A 17,693-nucleotide genomic window follows, 5' to 3' on the forward strand; every position below is an offset into this window, starting at 1 on the left:
AGCTTGTTATATTATCCATTGTGTCAAATCTTCATCTGAAAAGTAACTAAAGCTGTCAAATAAATGTAGTGGAGTAGAAAGTACAATATTTCCCTCTGAAATGTAGAAAGTAGCATCACATGGAAATACTCAAGTAAAGTACAAGTACTTCAAAACTGTACTTAAGTACTTGAGTAAATGTACTTAATTACTTTCCACCACTGCTGACCTAATTTCCTCTGAAGCCTCTGTAGGTCTCTGTTGTCTCTACTGTATGTGCGTTGAGTGACCTTGTGCCATTTTATTTCTCTTTTTCTATGTTTGTGTTTTCCTCTGTGTGTGCCGAAAACTACTTTGGATTAACTGTGTTTTAATGTAAATCCGTCCAATATGTGATTTTTATCTATCTGCGAAAGATGTTAGAGCTTCTGCCTCGATGAAAACATTCATACCCATCAAAGTGTCAACTAGACAAAGTTGTTAAATATTTCAGTTTTGGTGTGCTGACACTAAAAACCAGCAGAGCTTTGTATCTCCACTGTTCCTTTTTGTAAATGATTCGACCCCTAGTGCCTCACTACAGCCCCAAAAATTAAAATTCTGGACAGTAAAAACAAAATATCCTGATGATTTTTCTCCTCCTTTTGTAGTGGAGCTACAGAACGTAAATGGGGTCACCAAGAATATTCATCCTCAGGGGATAATGAATATTCACCACAAATGTCTTTGAAGAGCTGAGAGAATTCAACTGATCTTCAACTGGAATCGTTTTTCTCTGAAGGGACCGGTCTGTAAGATTTAAGGGGATCTATTGGCATATATCATAAGTATGTTTTAATTAGTGTATATTCACCTTAAAATAAGAATCATTGTTTTTGTTACTTTAAAATGAGAATGAGCCCTTTATATCTACATCTACAGCCCACCACGTTGCACCGCCATGTCTCTACAGTAGCCCAGAATGGACAAACCAAACACTGGCTCTAGAGGGAGCCTTTCACTTTTTCAAGAGTTTCATGGCCACTGTAGGTCGTGTTGATTATTATGGGATATTCAGCTGGTTGCAACCTGACTGCTAAGATGCCACTAAATCCTGAACACTGGTCCTTTAAAATACTGCAGGCCAGTTCATGTCTGCTGACTTTTAGCGTCATCTTTTTTCTCTGCAGGTCAGAAGTTTAGCGCTCATGTTTCTGCTTGTCGGTCTTCATCTCCTCACAGTGTTTCCTGTTTGAGCTGACGAGGCCCGTCTGTGTTTCTGGGTCACCGCACGACTCTCAACATGTTTCCTGCACAGGTGATGATAATCCATCTGTTGGGGTTTGTTTTCTCTACGAGCCAGATTTTTAGATTTACCAACTGTTGCTTGTTCAGTGTCGTTCTTTTCTGCCTTGAAGTTAAAACCCAAATGATGTAATACACATGAATGTACTGACACATTTAAGGTCACCAAAACTAACTGGTTCCAGTGAAAACTGAGGGGTGAAATAAATATAAAATATAATATATAATATATTACAATGAAAAGATCAGTTGCCTCTCACTAGTCGACGTCTCTCCAAAGGCTCCGAAATGTCGAGGAGCAGCTGTGTTTCCATAGTTAAACTGTTTATGAACTTAATGTTAACGAGGCAGTTTTGGAAGTCGGTGTTTGGAGAAAACATCTGATGTTGCTGCTGATGCCCTCTACGCCACCCCCCCCTCGCCTCGCCTCGTCCTTTCATATCGAAGCATTCGGCTCCTCTGACGGGGGGGGAATGCTGGTTTCCAGGCAACACAGACTCACAAACTGGAGAGACGAGCAGGTGCTGAGGACTTCTGCTGGTAGGTGGTAAGCGACGGTTGGCACCAACATCAATGGTCAGTGTGGCTATTTTTATCACCAGGCCCAACCCATGTAGAGAAATATGGTCGGGGGGGGAAAAAATAAAAAAAAAAGTTCCATGTTGCTGTCAAAGTTGGACTTGGGGTGGAAGGTTTACCTGAGCTTTACAGGACAGAGAGAGGTGAACCTTGATGATCAGCTAGAGTAAAGAAAAAATACAATAACCTTAAAGCATAATAGTAAGAATCAGTTATTACAAGCTGATATCAATGAGATCAAATTACAAACAGTAACGCTGGATTACATGCTTCATCGTTTCCTGTGAATCCCTCATGTGTGTGAAGGCAATATAGATCCAGCCTGGAGAAATAATTACAGAATGTAAATATATTGAATGGATAATCCTGCAGACCATAATTGGCATCAGAGTAAAGGAGCTTTCATCAGTGTTGGTAATATGAAGTTGCTTCTGGTTTGTTAATATACAAATTACCAATTAGAAATAGAAGTTACACAGGCAAGTAGTTCTTAAAAGAATAATTTATTATAGAAAATAACTGCGAACTATCTAATTTCATTCATGAAGCAAAATGTTAAAAAAAAATCTGGTTGCAGCTTCTTTTGTGTGATGATTTCCTGTTTTTCTCTGTCTAACTGCTCTCAAACATCCAATCTGTTCGGAAAATTGTTCAGTTGAAGCTTTTTGGTTTTTTTTGGTTTTAGGTTTCTGGTGTTTTTGTGGCAAGCTAATGTTAGCATGCTAACATCTTTTAGCTTCTGTGTTAGTAGTACAACTTTAACTAAGCTAGCTTACTAGTGTAGGTAGCTAACATATGATAAACTCTTTAAGACCCAGTGAAAAGTTTTTTATAGAATTGATAGAAAAATGATTGAAAATAATTATAAACAATATAATTATTTCATTTCTTTAAGAAAAAATATTTAAAATGTTTTGGTTCCAGCTTCTCCAGATGATGTAGTGCTTGTCTCTGTCTTTATTTCATTGTAAGCTGAATATCTTTGGGTTTTGCAGGACAAAATGTAAAGTCTTCATCTTGACATTTTATAGACTAAAACGATTAATTGACAAATAAAAATTGTGACTTACATCCCCACATAAGACACATCAAAAAACATCTTTGCAAATGTTTTTTTTTTTTTTTTACAAAAAAACAATTTAACCCTAACCTATGAATAAGTGAAAAAGGTTGAATCTCCATTTGTCAGTACAAAATAGCAGTTTCAACATTTATGCATTGCCCTAGTTATTAGATGCTATAATAAAATGAGGGAATGTACTTTTTTAACTACTTTCTTAATTACTAAAATCACTCTTCAGCTGCTAGATGTTCCACTTTCTTCACCAGCTAGTAGTTAACTGCTGGGAAGACTGAGACTGAAACACAACTGGGAGCTAAAAGAGGCTGAAAAGTGCTGAAGAGACACCTTTAATCCGTTGTTAATATAAAACTTTGAGTAATGGAGCTCTAAATTATGACAAAAACATCTTTAGTGCCTTTTTAAGTGCTGTAAGTGGGAGTCATTACCTCAAAGGAAAAACCGAATCAGTGTTGTGTGTATTCAGTTCAGCTGCTGGAGGACGTTGTGTAATTACAAAATGAGCGGTCACTGAGGTTGTCCCCTTTCAAATTGCCAGGTGGAGCTTTGGAGTAAATATGGTTTAGCCAAAGTGCAGATGGAAAATAAAAACACTTTCTTGCACAGTTTTTGAGAGAGCTTTCAGGAGGTCGTGATTCATCAAAGATCTGATGGTACAAGGGATTAGAAGTGAAGGTATGAATGAACTAAAATGCTCTTTGAAAAGTTTTAGGACTTAAATTCAAAAGAGACAAGATCCGAAACAGATGAGGGAAGCAGGAGTGTGCATCAAGCTATTCCAAACCTCTGTTCTCCTAAATAATAGACTGTATATTCAAATGTGTTTTTTTATCCTGTAAAAGAAAAGTGATATACTCTCATCATGCATTTCAAAGTGTGTTTTTCTGTTTTAGAAATGTAGATTAACATCTAATAACTGTGTTGTTGGATTTGATATGTTAATCATCACTTACTGTAGCTCTTTGATATGATAATTTTATTTTCATGGCACACGAGTTGATGTGTTTGTATTGTGTTGAAGATGAAAAGGATTTCACACCAGTCCAGAGATTATGAGGTTTAGATATATGACAGCTCATCAGAGAAACAGACACTTTCATGTAACAAGAGAATAAAACACAAACCTCCAGCAGTGATTTATTTTTCCTTTATTTTTCACCTGACAGTTTTGGGCTGTCCACATAACAGCTGCCATTTTAAAAATCTGAACTGTTTACCCAACACTGCGACAGTAGCATACTTTTAAAATGTTTACTGTCGCCTGTTTACAGTCAGTCAGCACTCTTTCTGCTCTCAAACAGCTACTTGGACAGCTATCTGCTTAGAAATATGTTCCAATAAATACTAAAGCATAATTTGCTTTTAGTTTTCTGACATTTTCTTTTGTGGCCAGCTAAGGTTATCATGCTAACGTTAGCTAGCTTACTGGGGTAGGTAGCTAACATATAATAAACAATTTAAGACCCAGTGAAATAAATTTAAGTAAAATTAATAAAAATGTCTCTCTTCTTAAACATTTACCCAATTAATCACATGGTTTGGGAACGACCAGCTGTCTCCAATCAAACAAAAACTGTACTTGACCGTTAGCTTGTGTGTTGTAGCAGCTAGCAGATATCAGTTGGCAAAAACTATATTTACATTTCAAAAAGAGCTTGGTAACTTCTTTCATTTTCAATTTCTAGTTGTAATTGTTCTTTTTAATCCAGTTTTCCCTGTCAGGATCATAATAATGGGAATAGAGGAAGTGATCCATGTTAGTAGAAACTAATTCTAAACTTGGATTCAAAGTTTAGAATCTCTATGAATTTACAAGCTTTAGAGCATAGTCAACACCAATTATTATGATTATTATTATTATTATTATATGACGGTTTCCTGGAGGCACACTGGAGTGTCAGCAGTTTAGGAGCTAATAGGTCAGCTCTGTGACTTTAAACCCTCCAGTGTCGGGTTCTAATCTGGTAAATTGAACATATCTGCCGCTTCCTCAGCTCCACACTGATCAATGAGATTAAAACCAAACTGCTGCCTCCTGTAAATGGATTTCACTTGAGGTCAGCTGTCAGGATAAATCCCTGCAGAGTATATAAGAGACAGAGGAGCCAAATCACTGCATGAACTCCACGCAGATCTTAAACACACAATATGTCATTTCTGCCAGTAGGGGTCTCTCAGTCAAAACAATAAATGTTATAAATAAATAAAAGTTGTCTCACATAAAAAAATCAAGCGTTTCTCCGATGCTGTTCGGCGGACACAGGACGTCCGGTAGGTGGTGTTAGCTGAGCCGCTGCTAACGTTTGCTCAGCTTGTTTCTCTGATAACTTAAGATCTATGATAAGATTTATGATAAAAAGTTTATCATAAAAATGTGGCTTAAAACTGAATAAAACTCCATTTATGAAAGTTTCCGACAGACAACCACAACGCTGACTTATTATCTATCTATTATGTGTATACTACTTGGTAGAGGGGGTATGACGCCATTGACAGGTGACGAAATGAATCGGACCATTACCTTGATTAAAATTACTGACATCTCCATGTAAAGTATGAGTCAACAAGAATCTAACCAGACATTCAATCCTAACTTCTGGTACCCTACAGTTGGTGTCACGGATACATTTCACTCAGTCCAAAATAATTAGTTTGCAAAGTTACCTCTACTTCCTCCTCGTGATGACATCAGATTGTTCGTACATTCCCACAAACAGCCGACCATTGGTAGTCTTTGTTTGCTGTCTAAGGTGGTTGCTAAGGTGGTTGCTAAGGTGTTTTCATGTGTTGTCCACATATCTCAGATGTGATTTAGCTCCAACATGTACGGATGGATTTGAGAAGTTGACATTTGGAGTAAAGAAGGAGAAAAAGAAGTGAAATCCTGCTACTATAGTTTGTTTACGTAGCCTCCGGAGCCGGAGGAAGCTTCCTGAAGCTGACCAATCAGAACAGAGTGGGCTCATCGGGAGGCGGGGCCTTAAAGAGACAGGAGCTAAAACGGCCTGTTTCAGACCTAGGCTGAACTGAGGGGCTGCATAAAGGACCAGTAGAAGATAAATGAGGAGTTTTTAACTGGAAATCATGCAAAGATATTCCAGTAGAGCCCCAGGAAATGTGCAGAATATGTCCTCTTAAATGAAGGATGGTCCTGTGTTTCCAAGGTTAGAGGAGGCTGGAAAGAAAACACAGATTTGACAAGAGCAATCATCAGTGCCACTTAGATTCCTCGAGGTCGACTCTCTGCCAGAACCTTCTTAATTACAGCAACCTTTCAGACAAACCCATGAGTAATAGCTCCATGGAAAGATCAGGTTTGGGGTCAGTAACAGCGAATCACATGTTTACAACTTAGGGATATGATTTGATTGGCTGCACATGAACAGAGACAGCCGTCTTCTTCAGGTGTGATCACATATCTAAGACCCCTTTTACACAAGATTGATATTCTATCTCTTTGTCCTCTTAGGTTCTATGAGTATGTATGAGTATGAACAGCAAACAGCGGCGGGAAATGACTGCTTTGCCAAAAGGAGTGACTCCTTATCAGACCAGAGTGCAGTTATTTTAAGAATTACTCCTCAAATGTCTCTCTGGAGAAAGGTATTTTTCTGTTGAAATGATGACAGCAATGTGGCATTCATCTGACGCCTGTTCCAGTCTGATGCTGAAACCCGCTGTTTGATATCATTTAGCCTGTTTATTTGGTTCTCAAACCTCTTTTCACCCGATGAACATCTGAGGAGTTTGCAGGATACTTTGGTTCCTTGTCAGTCAAGAAAGTCCGATTCACCGGCCACAACTTTATTGTCTGCAAGAACTTAGTCGATATTGTTCCCTATTAAAATGCAGTTCTGAAATATATATATATATATATATATATATATATATATATATACACACACATACATATGCATTATATAAACTGACTGGGTCGGCCTGCAGGCAGAGCTGCTGTTCTGCCAGTCTGTTGCTGGAGCTAACGGAGCTAACCAACAGACAGCAGACCATCAGATGTTATCAACCAGGGATAACAGGCCACTGGCTCACCACACTGCAGTGCAGTACAGTAATACTGAGGGAACTTGGTGATATACAAACAATCCCTGCTGCAGTATTAATGCCTTTTGTCTCCTCCGTTTCCACACTGTGTTCAGACTCAGAGATTATAAAATGAAAAATGTATGTTATGTTAATTATCCTCTTAATTGAGATACTGACTGAGCCAACCACAGTGTGATGTGTGAGTCTATTTGTTATCTATAAAGTAGAATTACATGATTATATGTTCTATGAAAGGATGTGATTATGAAATAATATGAAAAGAAATTACAAAAAAATTAGTGCAAGCATCAAATAAAGTAATGAAAAATGGTGATTATTGAATGTCTATCTGTAAATCTCATTGTAATGGATCAGAAAAGGATGAAAGATCCTGTTGCTGTTGGTCTACCACTGCTCTCTTATCATGTTCATCAATCATTACATAATGTAAATAAGGAAGTCCTTGTTGGTAGTGGCGCTGGATTACGAAACGCTTCATTTTAAAAGAAATATAAAATCTGCTGTAGAGCTGCAGACACCAGCAGCAGCTCAAGTTTTTATTTCTGCTTTCTGTTTACACAGATTTTCAACACTGATGCACCGACCGTGTAAACTTCTCACCACCAACATATTTGCTTTGGTTTGTCATTTTATGAGTCATAACAGGCTCAGCTACAGTTTCAGTGACACTCATGACCCATGAATCCTGTTCCAGCTGATGGTTTAGATGAGTGAAGTATCTGTCTGAAGCCGACACGGCCGTACAGGTAGAAAACAAGGCTGTACTGTCCCCGTCAGAGCTGACAGGTGCACTGTGTACATTGGACTGCGGCCTGAGAAGTGCTGCCAACTGCAACTAGGGCACACATTTGGCAGGAAGACAGCAGGACTACAGCCACCCTCAGACCGGCATGGAAAAAACATAATGAGCATAAATAAGCAGAGGAACGCTGCATGTACGCAGACACACAGGACAAACATGGCTCCGCTGTTATTTCCTTACACAAGCAGACAAGTGGCTGCTTTCCGACAGCGTCCCTTTTCCTAAGTAAACAACACCAGGTCGGACACACCCTGCAGTATATTTACCGGCAGCAATTAGGTGAGCCTAAAAATGAAAGTTTCAAGCTGCACTCAGGACACATTTCATTATAGAGGACACCGATGTCCTTGGTGATATTTACGACAATTTGGGTGAATTATAAAGAGTTTATCTGGTACTATTACACCCCTACTGCACACATAAACACATTCTGACTGGTTTTAGACAAACAAATGTTGTATTCTCCACCAGAGCTATGTAGGAAGATAAAATTTACAGAAAACATGATTGAAAAGTTGAATGAATAAGTTTGGTTGATGGTTCTGTTGGAGGATTTATAATCTCAGTGTCTTCTGTATTTCTAAAATGCTAGTTTGTAATAACTTTGAACTTGACCGAACCTCTTCTGTATTCAAGATTAAAACATGTTTATCATTTTTGAGGAGCATATTTTTAATCTGTAGGTCAAAATATGTCTAGGGTGTTAAAGCTGGACTACACACTCGGTTGAAAATATAAGTTCTTTGAGTGTCTATTAGGGATACAACTAACCATTATTTTCATCACCGATTAATCAACTAGTTGTTTGGTCCATAAAATGTCAGAAAACGGTGAAAAATGAAGATCAAAATGTCCACAAATGTCCACAACCCAGTGATATTCAGTTTACCGTCATATAGGACTAAAAAAACAGAAAATATTCACATTTAAGAAGCTGGAATCAGAGAATTTGGACTTTTTAAAAAAAAAAAAAAAAAAAAGACTCAAAATAGTTAGTTGCAGCTTTAAAGTCTGTTAGAGATGATCTAAATATTTCAGTGAGCATTCAGGACCTATTTAACTAAAATATTGTGATAAAATACTGTTGCAATAATGGTTATATGCATTGCCAGATTAACCTTTTAGACTCTGGTTCACAAACTTGCTGTTGGGCTGTTGCCATATACTGGTCCCTTCAAGTTCCCAGTAAGTCCAGTGCAACCTTCTCTCCTACGCTGGGATACAAATCAGTGGTCGCCACCAAATGAGGTCATAACACAGGAGCCGCTTTAGTTGATATTGTACTTTTAGTGATTCAAATTCCCAAACAAATGGATTAAATGAGTAAAAGCAGATTGAGATGCAGTGAATGTGGTGCTTTCAGCTGGTGACCAGGATTGGTTTATGAAAATGAGAAAACCACCTTACAGTAGTCAAGTTATGTGAAATATAATTAATAAAATGAAATAAAAAGACTCTATTTTAAAATTGTAAAACCTTACAATTCTGTTTTTGCACAGAACCTGGCAGGTATGTAGAAAAAAAACAAATAGCATGAATAAATTAGCTTTATGTAAAAGGATATTGTTCCATCTATTATTAAAACCAAACAAAAAGGTCAATAAATACCGTTACATCACTGATCATCATATTCAGGTTTCACAGGAGCAAAAAATAAATCTAAGACATGAAACCTGAGACAAAGTGTAACCGCTGAACCCAGAACAGAGAGGTGAAGCTCTCAGTTTACATTTTCCCCCCATTAGCTTCCTGGTGGAAATTAGCTGACTAAGCTGCTGAGAAGTTTTTAGTGAGTCACGTGTCAGAGAGGTTGAGGATCCTCCGCTGACAGACAGCTGTTTGTGTGGGAGGGATTAAGTTTACTGGATGTAAGGGGTTGAGCTCTCTTTGAAGTGTGAACCGCGGTGAAAATTAAGGAAAACTTGAGGATTATGCACGACACGCTTCACGCTAATACTCCAGAGAGACACCAAAACAGCAGGTTTGTTTCTCTTAGTGTGCGATTAGAGATGTTTCCTTTGAGCAAGTCTAACGTCCTGCTGACACAAGTGTTGCATATCTGAACTACAACAGTGCAGATCTCCACCAGGTGTATCTGGGGAGAGGGGAGGAACAGGAAGTGCAGGGCAGGCTGTTTATCCAGCGTGTATGCATGAGTGGAGTGACTGGTAGGGCTGCAGTCTGCTGGTCGACTGGTCGATTAGTTGGTCGATATGTTCTCGTCCGACTAAATTCTCATTGGTCGAATAATCTCCAAATTACTTTCATAAGGAGAAAAGTGCTACATCAACAGCTTTCCAGGATTAATCCATTATTTCCTGCGGCGGGAGGGACAGACTAACAAATTACATGTGAAAACAACGGGGGTGTATTCAGAACACCCCCGTTGTTTTCACAACTTTGAACTCGCCCAACCTGATGGAGCCTGCTGGGTCTAACGGTACTCAACGTTTACTCAACGTTTACTGAAGGTTTACTGAATGTTTATTGAATCAGCGTTTCTCCTGTAATAATATCAACGAATCCCCGCCAGGCCAAAAGATATTTTTTTAATACCAAAAATAACGCTAAATATCAGTTGTGTAACTCTGTTTAGGAATAGGACAGTACTTAGTATGTTTGCGTAGCGAGCGGGAAACAGCGAGGGGCAGGAAAGTGACGGTGGATGCAAGCGGAGCAGAGGAAAAGGTTAGTAGTAAGTTGTCAGTCTGGCAGTAAATGTACAGCACAGACTACAGTGTGTCAGTTAATAAATGCTAAAAAGTCACGTCTGTTGTTTCCCCAAATGCTGGAAAAGTAAAGGAGGTTAGCTCCAAAATTAGCAACAATATGTTAGCCTAACCTGAAGAGGCAAAACGGAGACATGTGAGTTCACTGTGCGATTTAAGAACTTTCTCTGAGGTACTGTCGTAGTCTAAGTTTAATAATTATAATGCCTTAATCTGAATTAATGACGAAATTAACAAAAAATATGTAAGTAAAACAAACAATGTAAAATTTATACTGTTAATCATGTAATCATCATCACGGCTACCAATTTATTTAAAATGGTTTGTAGATTGTATGATTTTTATTGGCATATTTTGGCGCAGCAGCTTCTACATGGAACCTTCTCTCAGTGCGACAGCTGCTCATGGATGTAATATAAGAGCTGGATACTGGACTAAAAATGGCGCCCATTCAGTCCAATAGGAATTGCTCGCCTGGCGCATATGCCAAAAAAAGTTTCTAGCTTCCAGGTTTGCTTCCGCATTGTGCGACCCACTGAATATGCGCAGTGGTGTTTCCCCCGCTGGCCCCGCCCACGAGCTCCCGCTCAGCCCATAGACTTTACATTGTGATGACATCACAGATTTTTAAGTCGCTTTTCTCGGCTCGAGGACAGTTTGACAAACATAAATCAAAAGTTCATAATAGAAAGAGTCATAATTGATGTTGTTTGCAGTGCGAGGCGTCCTGTCAACGTCTCTTTTACAGTGGTGGTCTATGGGGGAAAATCCTTTTTGGGCCATAGGGGGATTTTTCGCTGCAATACCGCGAGTGGCCACTGGGAAAAATTGGCTGCAAGGCTGAGCGGCGGCACCCTATCCAGCTCTTATTATACATCCATGCAGCTGCCTCTGTGTCTCTGCAGGTTTTTGTTCTGTATTATGTTGAGTTGCAACGTTTCAGTTTCCACATCAATGTAAATGTGCCGGAATTCGCTAATGAGCTCATTTTCATCCGTAGTCCCTCGACAGATTATTACGAATTAGTGACTTAATGTTATCAATGCGTTGCTTCAACAAGTATTACAATACAATACAGTTCAATACCTAAATACATTACAGAAGTAACAGAGATATAAAAGTGATGAGACTATGTAAAGGCAGTGCAGGAGATGAGGTTGTATCTCACATGTAAAATGATGCATTTCTGAACAGCTTGTCCTTGTGTCAGTCTGGTGACACATTTAATGACTCTGCCATGAGCCTGTAAATTAAGGAAATTGAAAAAAAGAGCAAAAACATCCTCTGAGTGAAACTCACACAGAGCAGATTCAGCAGCAGCAGCAGCCTGTAATCAATACGCTGCCCTCCTCTGACACACTGACATGCTCTTCATCAGATGGCGCTCAGCTCAGACGTTAATAAGAGACTCCAGTGAGAGAATATGCAAATACCGCCACTCTTTGAAGTACAACATGTGCTACTTTGATGTTTTCCTGCACATATTTGACATTATTTCTTCTTCTCTTCACCTCGCTGCTCTCTGTCAGTTTTTACTGTCCGCTGTGTAAAGCCAAGTGTTTTTTTTTATAAATCTTGTAAATTGTATTAATTTATTTAATCTGCCTTTCTGCACAGCCTGAACCTGTGAGGTAAGTTTATCCGTAAAGCACCTTTCAACATTCAGAGTGCTTTACATAAAACATAAAAGACTCTAAGACAAGAACCACAATGACACAGAAAAAATAGGATTTTTTAAGATTAGAAGATAAAATAAGGTAAAATAGAATGAAATAGATTAAATGGGAGAATGAAAATGACAGTGCAGTGTGAGATATGAAAAACAGAACAGAGAAGTCTTCAGCCTGGATTTAAAAGAGTTGTTTCTCCTCTTTACACATTAAATACCATATTGTCCTGAATATAAGATGATATTTATTCTGGAAATAATGTTTGAAAAAGCGGGGTTGTCTTTTATTAGAGAAGAGACTATTAGAGGGAAATTTCACCACGTTTTATGTGGCTGTCCAATCAGTGTTGATGGTAAATGTAGTCACTGGAAGCAGTAAATCCATCAGTGCGTGCTATATTGACCGCATGCATTGCACGAGAGCTTCTGACACCCAACCACAGGTCGGCGTCGGCAATAGCATCCAACAAAAACTGCCCACGCTGAAATTCATTGCAGCAGAATGACACATTCTGTGTCTCAAATCACAAACTTCTGTACTTACACTTCACATTTTGAGTGCATAAGTGCATTCACACTGAGAAGTGTGGAAAAATGCACTGTGAGAACCCGGATGGTGCACTCAAAACAGTCAAAAAGTTGAGTGTGGAGCTATGGACACTTCTCGCCCTCAGTGGTCGCCATCTTGGCTACGTAGCAGAAGGGGAGGGACCACTTTTCAAACTGGAAATGGCAGCCGGGTACATCGTAACTACGGTGAACATCGCCACATTATATAAATGTGAGTTATACATGTGTTTTTTAGCACTAAGCACCACTATACTGTTGTCAGATTTAAGCCATCAGTATGTTTTTTGGGTTAATTTAGCAGTCTGTAATGATTTGGTAGTGTGAACGATAACACGAATGCTAACGTTAGCTAGCGTTGGGGGTGTTCCCAGAGATAAAGCTGAGCTACTGACACAAGCAAAGTGCTCCCAAGGGACTCTCCATAACCTGTTGTTCCCCTTCTCCTTTCCACAAAGTTAGGTTGTAAAAAAATAGGCGATAAATGAAAAATGCAAAGCAATAATTACCTTTAAAGTTCTTCTCTACGCGTTACACGCTGTGTTGTCTCTGTGTTATGGGTGTATTGATAGGTAGAGGTCTGTCTTGTTACACTTTAATTTTCTAAAATTAAAAGTGTCATAAAAACAAAAACAGGATTTTTAAGCTTCTTTTCACTTTTATTCAAATACAAATAATTTTACTGCCTCAACAAAAACAGATACAAATACAAATACTGGGCTTTCTGCACATCCCTAGTGTGTATATTAAACTGAGAGCACAAATTATTGAATTTTACCACAGAAACAGTCTAAAAAAGCTGCTGACAGTGTGTTCTGTGGATTATCCGGAGTAAAGGAGACACTGTTCCTGTTGAGTTTTAAGAACCGTTTTTTTTTTAGACAAAAAAAATGATCACTGACAGACACCACTGGAGGGAAGTGAGAACACAGTTACATTTGTAATTTGGGTTAATTTGAACCTTAAATCCAAATATCAACAACCTTTTAATAATTCAGACACGAACAGTTTTGTTTTGTTGTTGTGTAGCACCTGGTTACAGCCAGACAACCACGTTACTGTCTGAGTGTCTTTGAGTTCATTTATTTGTGTTGTGTGTGTGTGTGTGTGTGTGTGTGTGTGTGTTGTGTTGTGTGTGTGTGTGTGTGTGTGCATGTGTGTGTGTGCAGTATTTGTGTTTTTCAGCAGCAGCAGTGTCCTTCGTTCTCTGTCTTCTCTGTTTTCTCTTTCTGTCCTCGTCTCAGGAATAAGCCTCTCAGCTCAGCAACAGTCCAGCTCCCCCGAGGCTTCATGTGCATAATCTCCCACCGTGTGTGTGTGTGTGTGTTTGTCTAAACAGTTTCATAGTGCTGATGTTTCTGCTAAACATTTCAGTATCCACATCTTTTGTCTCTTAGCTGTATTTTGGTGTGAAGAATCACAAAATCAAACCTCCAAACAACATTTTTTTTCTGTTAAAGCCTCATTTCCCAACAGAAAAAAAACAGAAACAGACACTCTTAAATTTACTATTTATGATGTTCTGATTTATTGTGCAATATCCATTCAATTTATTACACTACCTGTCAGTTTTTCGGTTTTTATTGAAATTTAAGCAGTTCAAGTCCAGTGAATAACCTTTAAATAACCTTTAATGGTACAAAGGTAAGTGATAAACTGCCGGAGGTGGAAAAATAATTTAATATCAGAGTTATAATAAAGACATTCTTCAGGGATCAAGAAATGGATGAAAGACTCTTTTCTGCAGCAATGGAAGAAAATGAAGCCTTGAATGTTGATGTGAACAGTTCCTACAGGTGATGACTTCCAAACCTTCTGTCTGTGTAAAAGCCTGGAGGAGGAAGAGGAGGAGGAGGAGGAAGAGGCCTGATCCAGAGTTGGTGACTGGACCTAAAGGGCGACCAGCATCCAGCTGTCAGCGGTTCATAGTCTTCATTTCATGTTTGTTGTGTCATGTTTTGTGAAGCACATTGATTTGCATCTTTTTGTTTGAAATGTTCTATATAAATAAAGTTTTATTATTATTATTAATAAACCAGACTTGCTGTTAAAGAGTAACTTCAAGCAGAAAACTGATCTCTTCTGGTTGAAGGTTTGGTGAAAAAAAAAAGAGAACTTCAGACAACTAGAGGTCAAGATTTTCTGGTGTTAAAGCTTTAAAAAAAAACTTTATCTTCAAGAGATTGTGAATATTTACAACAAACGTCATGACTTTCACTACTTTCTGTGATACCATGTCAGCATCAATCATCAACATTATCATGAATCTTCCTTCCAGGATTCTGAATATTCATATCAAATTTCAATCAGGCCATAGTTACTGTGTTATAGATATATTTACCCATGTTGCACCAGTTTTCTACCTGAACCTGCTGACCGCAGCGCCTCGTGTGAGCTGTTTTCTCATCACTGCTCCCTTCTTGTGCGTTAACCTAAAAACCCGGAGCGCCTCGGGACTCTTCTGCTCCGTCTATAAAGCTCTGATAAGGCCGTGCAGGAGGCTTGGCATTTTGCTACAGCGCTGCATGTTGTTGTGGGAAGCCGGCCATCTGTCATCCTGCGTGGCAGGGGTTGTGGATGGCCTGAGGGGGGGCGGAGGGGGGGAAGGACAGGAGGACAGGAGGACAGGAGGCGGCGCACCGGAGGGGCCTCCAGGGCTTGGCTCGGCCTCCCTGATCCCTGCGTGGCATGCGTGCGTGTGAGCACCTGAGCTCACAGACCGCAGCCGGAGCGACGGTTAGCTAAACACAGATCGATAGTCTAACTGGTGGATGATGGTGTGTAATCTGGGTTCCATCAGTCACTCCGTCCTCTCCTTAATCACACTGGTTTCCTGCTTGTTGTGGCGTTTTAACTCCTCATCAAACAGGCTGATTTCATTAAGAATCCAGCAGACCTCCACCTCAACTTGTGTTTTGTTTCCTAAATTAACCTCTGATTGATTTCGGTGCTCTGATAGATTAACCATGAGGCTATTTTTTTTTTTAATCTCTGGCTCACAGTGAAGTCGAGCTGTGAGGATCACACGAGGATCATTCACTACATGACCTCAAACACGTCTGATATTTCTAAACTATTATATTACTAACATATACAGTGTTATATATGTGATAAACTAATATCAGCCAATTTATCAGTGAGGCTTTAACTGATGTAGAGGGAAAGTGGCGTACTGGTGTCCAGCCATAGTCTCTGCTATAGTTTTCCAGTAATCCAGGTTAACAACAAAGACTCCACAGTAAGAAATGTTTGTCTCCACCTGCCAACACTCCCATTTCTCCCATCTGTCAAGGTCATCTCCCAGCATCCTCCTGTTTTGTTGTTTCTCCTCAGAAACTCCAGTAATTTGCTCGGCCCTCAAACTTTATTATGAATAATCGTCATACACGGATCCGTAAGTTTTGTATGTTTGTCTGACGTTACTCAAGTTGCCAGATCCTCTATCAAACACAAACTACACACTACATACAATTTCAACCCATCTGTCACCACAACCTGATTCACACTGAACAGTTTCCATTTATTGGATCTTTCACACCGTATGTATGAAACACAGACTTCCTTCGATTCACCATCAGTATCACAAACCTCTGTTGTGTGTTGGATTATAAAGATACGGCTGCACATTACTGAAGACTGTCTCATCTGAACATATTTCATCCACCCGCTGAAAAAAATCTCCCATATTTGAAAACTAATGCTGTGCTCTGTACTTACACTTCACATTTTGAGCGCATTAGTGCGTTCACACTGAGAAGTATGGAAAAATGCACTGAGAGAACCCGGATGGTGCACTCAAAACAGTCAAAAAGTTGAGTGTGGAACTATGGATACTTCTCACCCTCAATGGTCGCCATCTTGGCTACGTAGCAGAAGGGGAGGGACCACTTTTCAAACTGGAAATGCCGGCCGGGTACGTTGTAACTACGGTGAACATCGCCACATTATACAAATTTAATTTATACATGTGTTTTTGTAGCACTAAGCACCACTATACTGTTGTCGGATATAAGCCATCAGTATGTTTTTTGGGTTAATTTATCAGCCTGTAATGATTTGGTAGTGTGAACGATAACATGAATGCTAACGCTAGCTAATGCTAATTTGCGGTAAGTCATTTCCGGTTAAGTGCACAACGGCTGTGTTTGATTTGAGACAACACTACCCTGTAGAAATTTGCGCACTACGCCAGTAAGTACATAGTGTACTACATGAAAGTGTACTAACAGGAGTATGTGATTTGAGACACAGCTTAACATTAGGTTTTGCACCAAGGCGCTCTTTCTCTAGAAGTGGCAGAACATCGCTGCCAGAGTGAATGAAATTATTTTAAACCAATGGACACAATATCTGGAAATCACTAAATTAAATTAGAGATTAGTCATTAAAACTTAAATGCTTGCAGTTAAATACTGAGTCTTTCTTTTGGCTCATATCATTGATGTGTAGAGAAAGAGAGAGAAAGTTGTTTATTGTAAACTTCAGTGATTCAAGTTGTAGCAGGAAACTAAAGTTACAGGTGGAAATATGTTTCTATATATGTATATATATATATATATATATAAATATGTGTGAGTGAATGAATTTTCATACTGTTAAAAAGGTCCCATAATCTTACATGGGATTGACAATAATACGACATATAAATAACTTGTGGAGACTGACATTCACGTTCCAAAGAAAAACAAATATACAGAATATATGATTTAGCAGGAACATTATTTCGGGTCTGCAGTAGAGGTGTAACGGTACGTCTATTCGTCTCAAACCGTTGGGCACAGGATGTTCAGTTTAGGATGCTCCAAACAATTACTGTCAGAATAATTTAATAATCCACTAATTCTGACGTTGGAACAATAATTCTAGAGAGCAGTTTCTACCTGGAATGTTTTGGCAGCGCACCATTTAGCTGTAGCATGCTCATGGACGTATGCTAGC

Source organism: Thunnus thynnus, chromosome 23 (assembly GCF_963924715.1).
Source record: "Thunnus thynnus chromosome 23, fThuThy2.1, whole genome shotgun sequence".
Taxonomy (NCBI): Eukaryota; Metazoa; Chordata; class Actinopteri; order Scombriformes; family Scombridae; genus Thunnus; species Thunnus thynnus.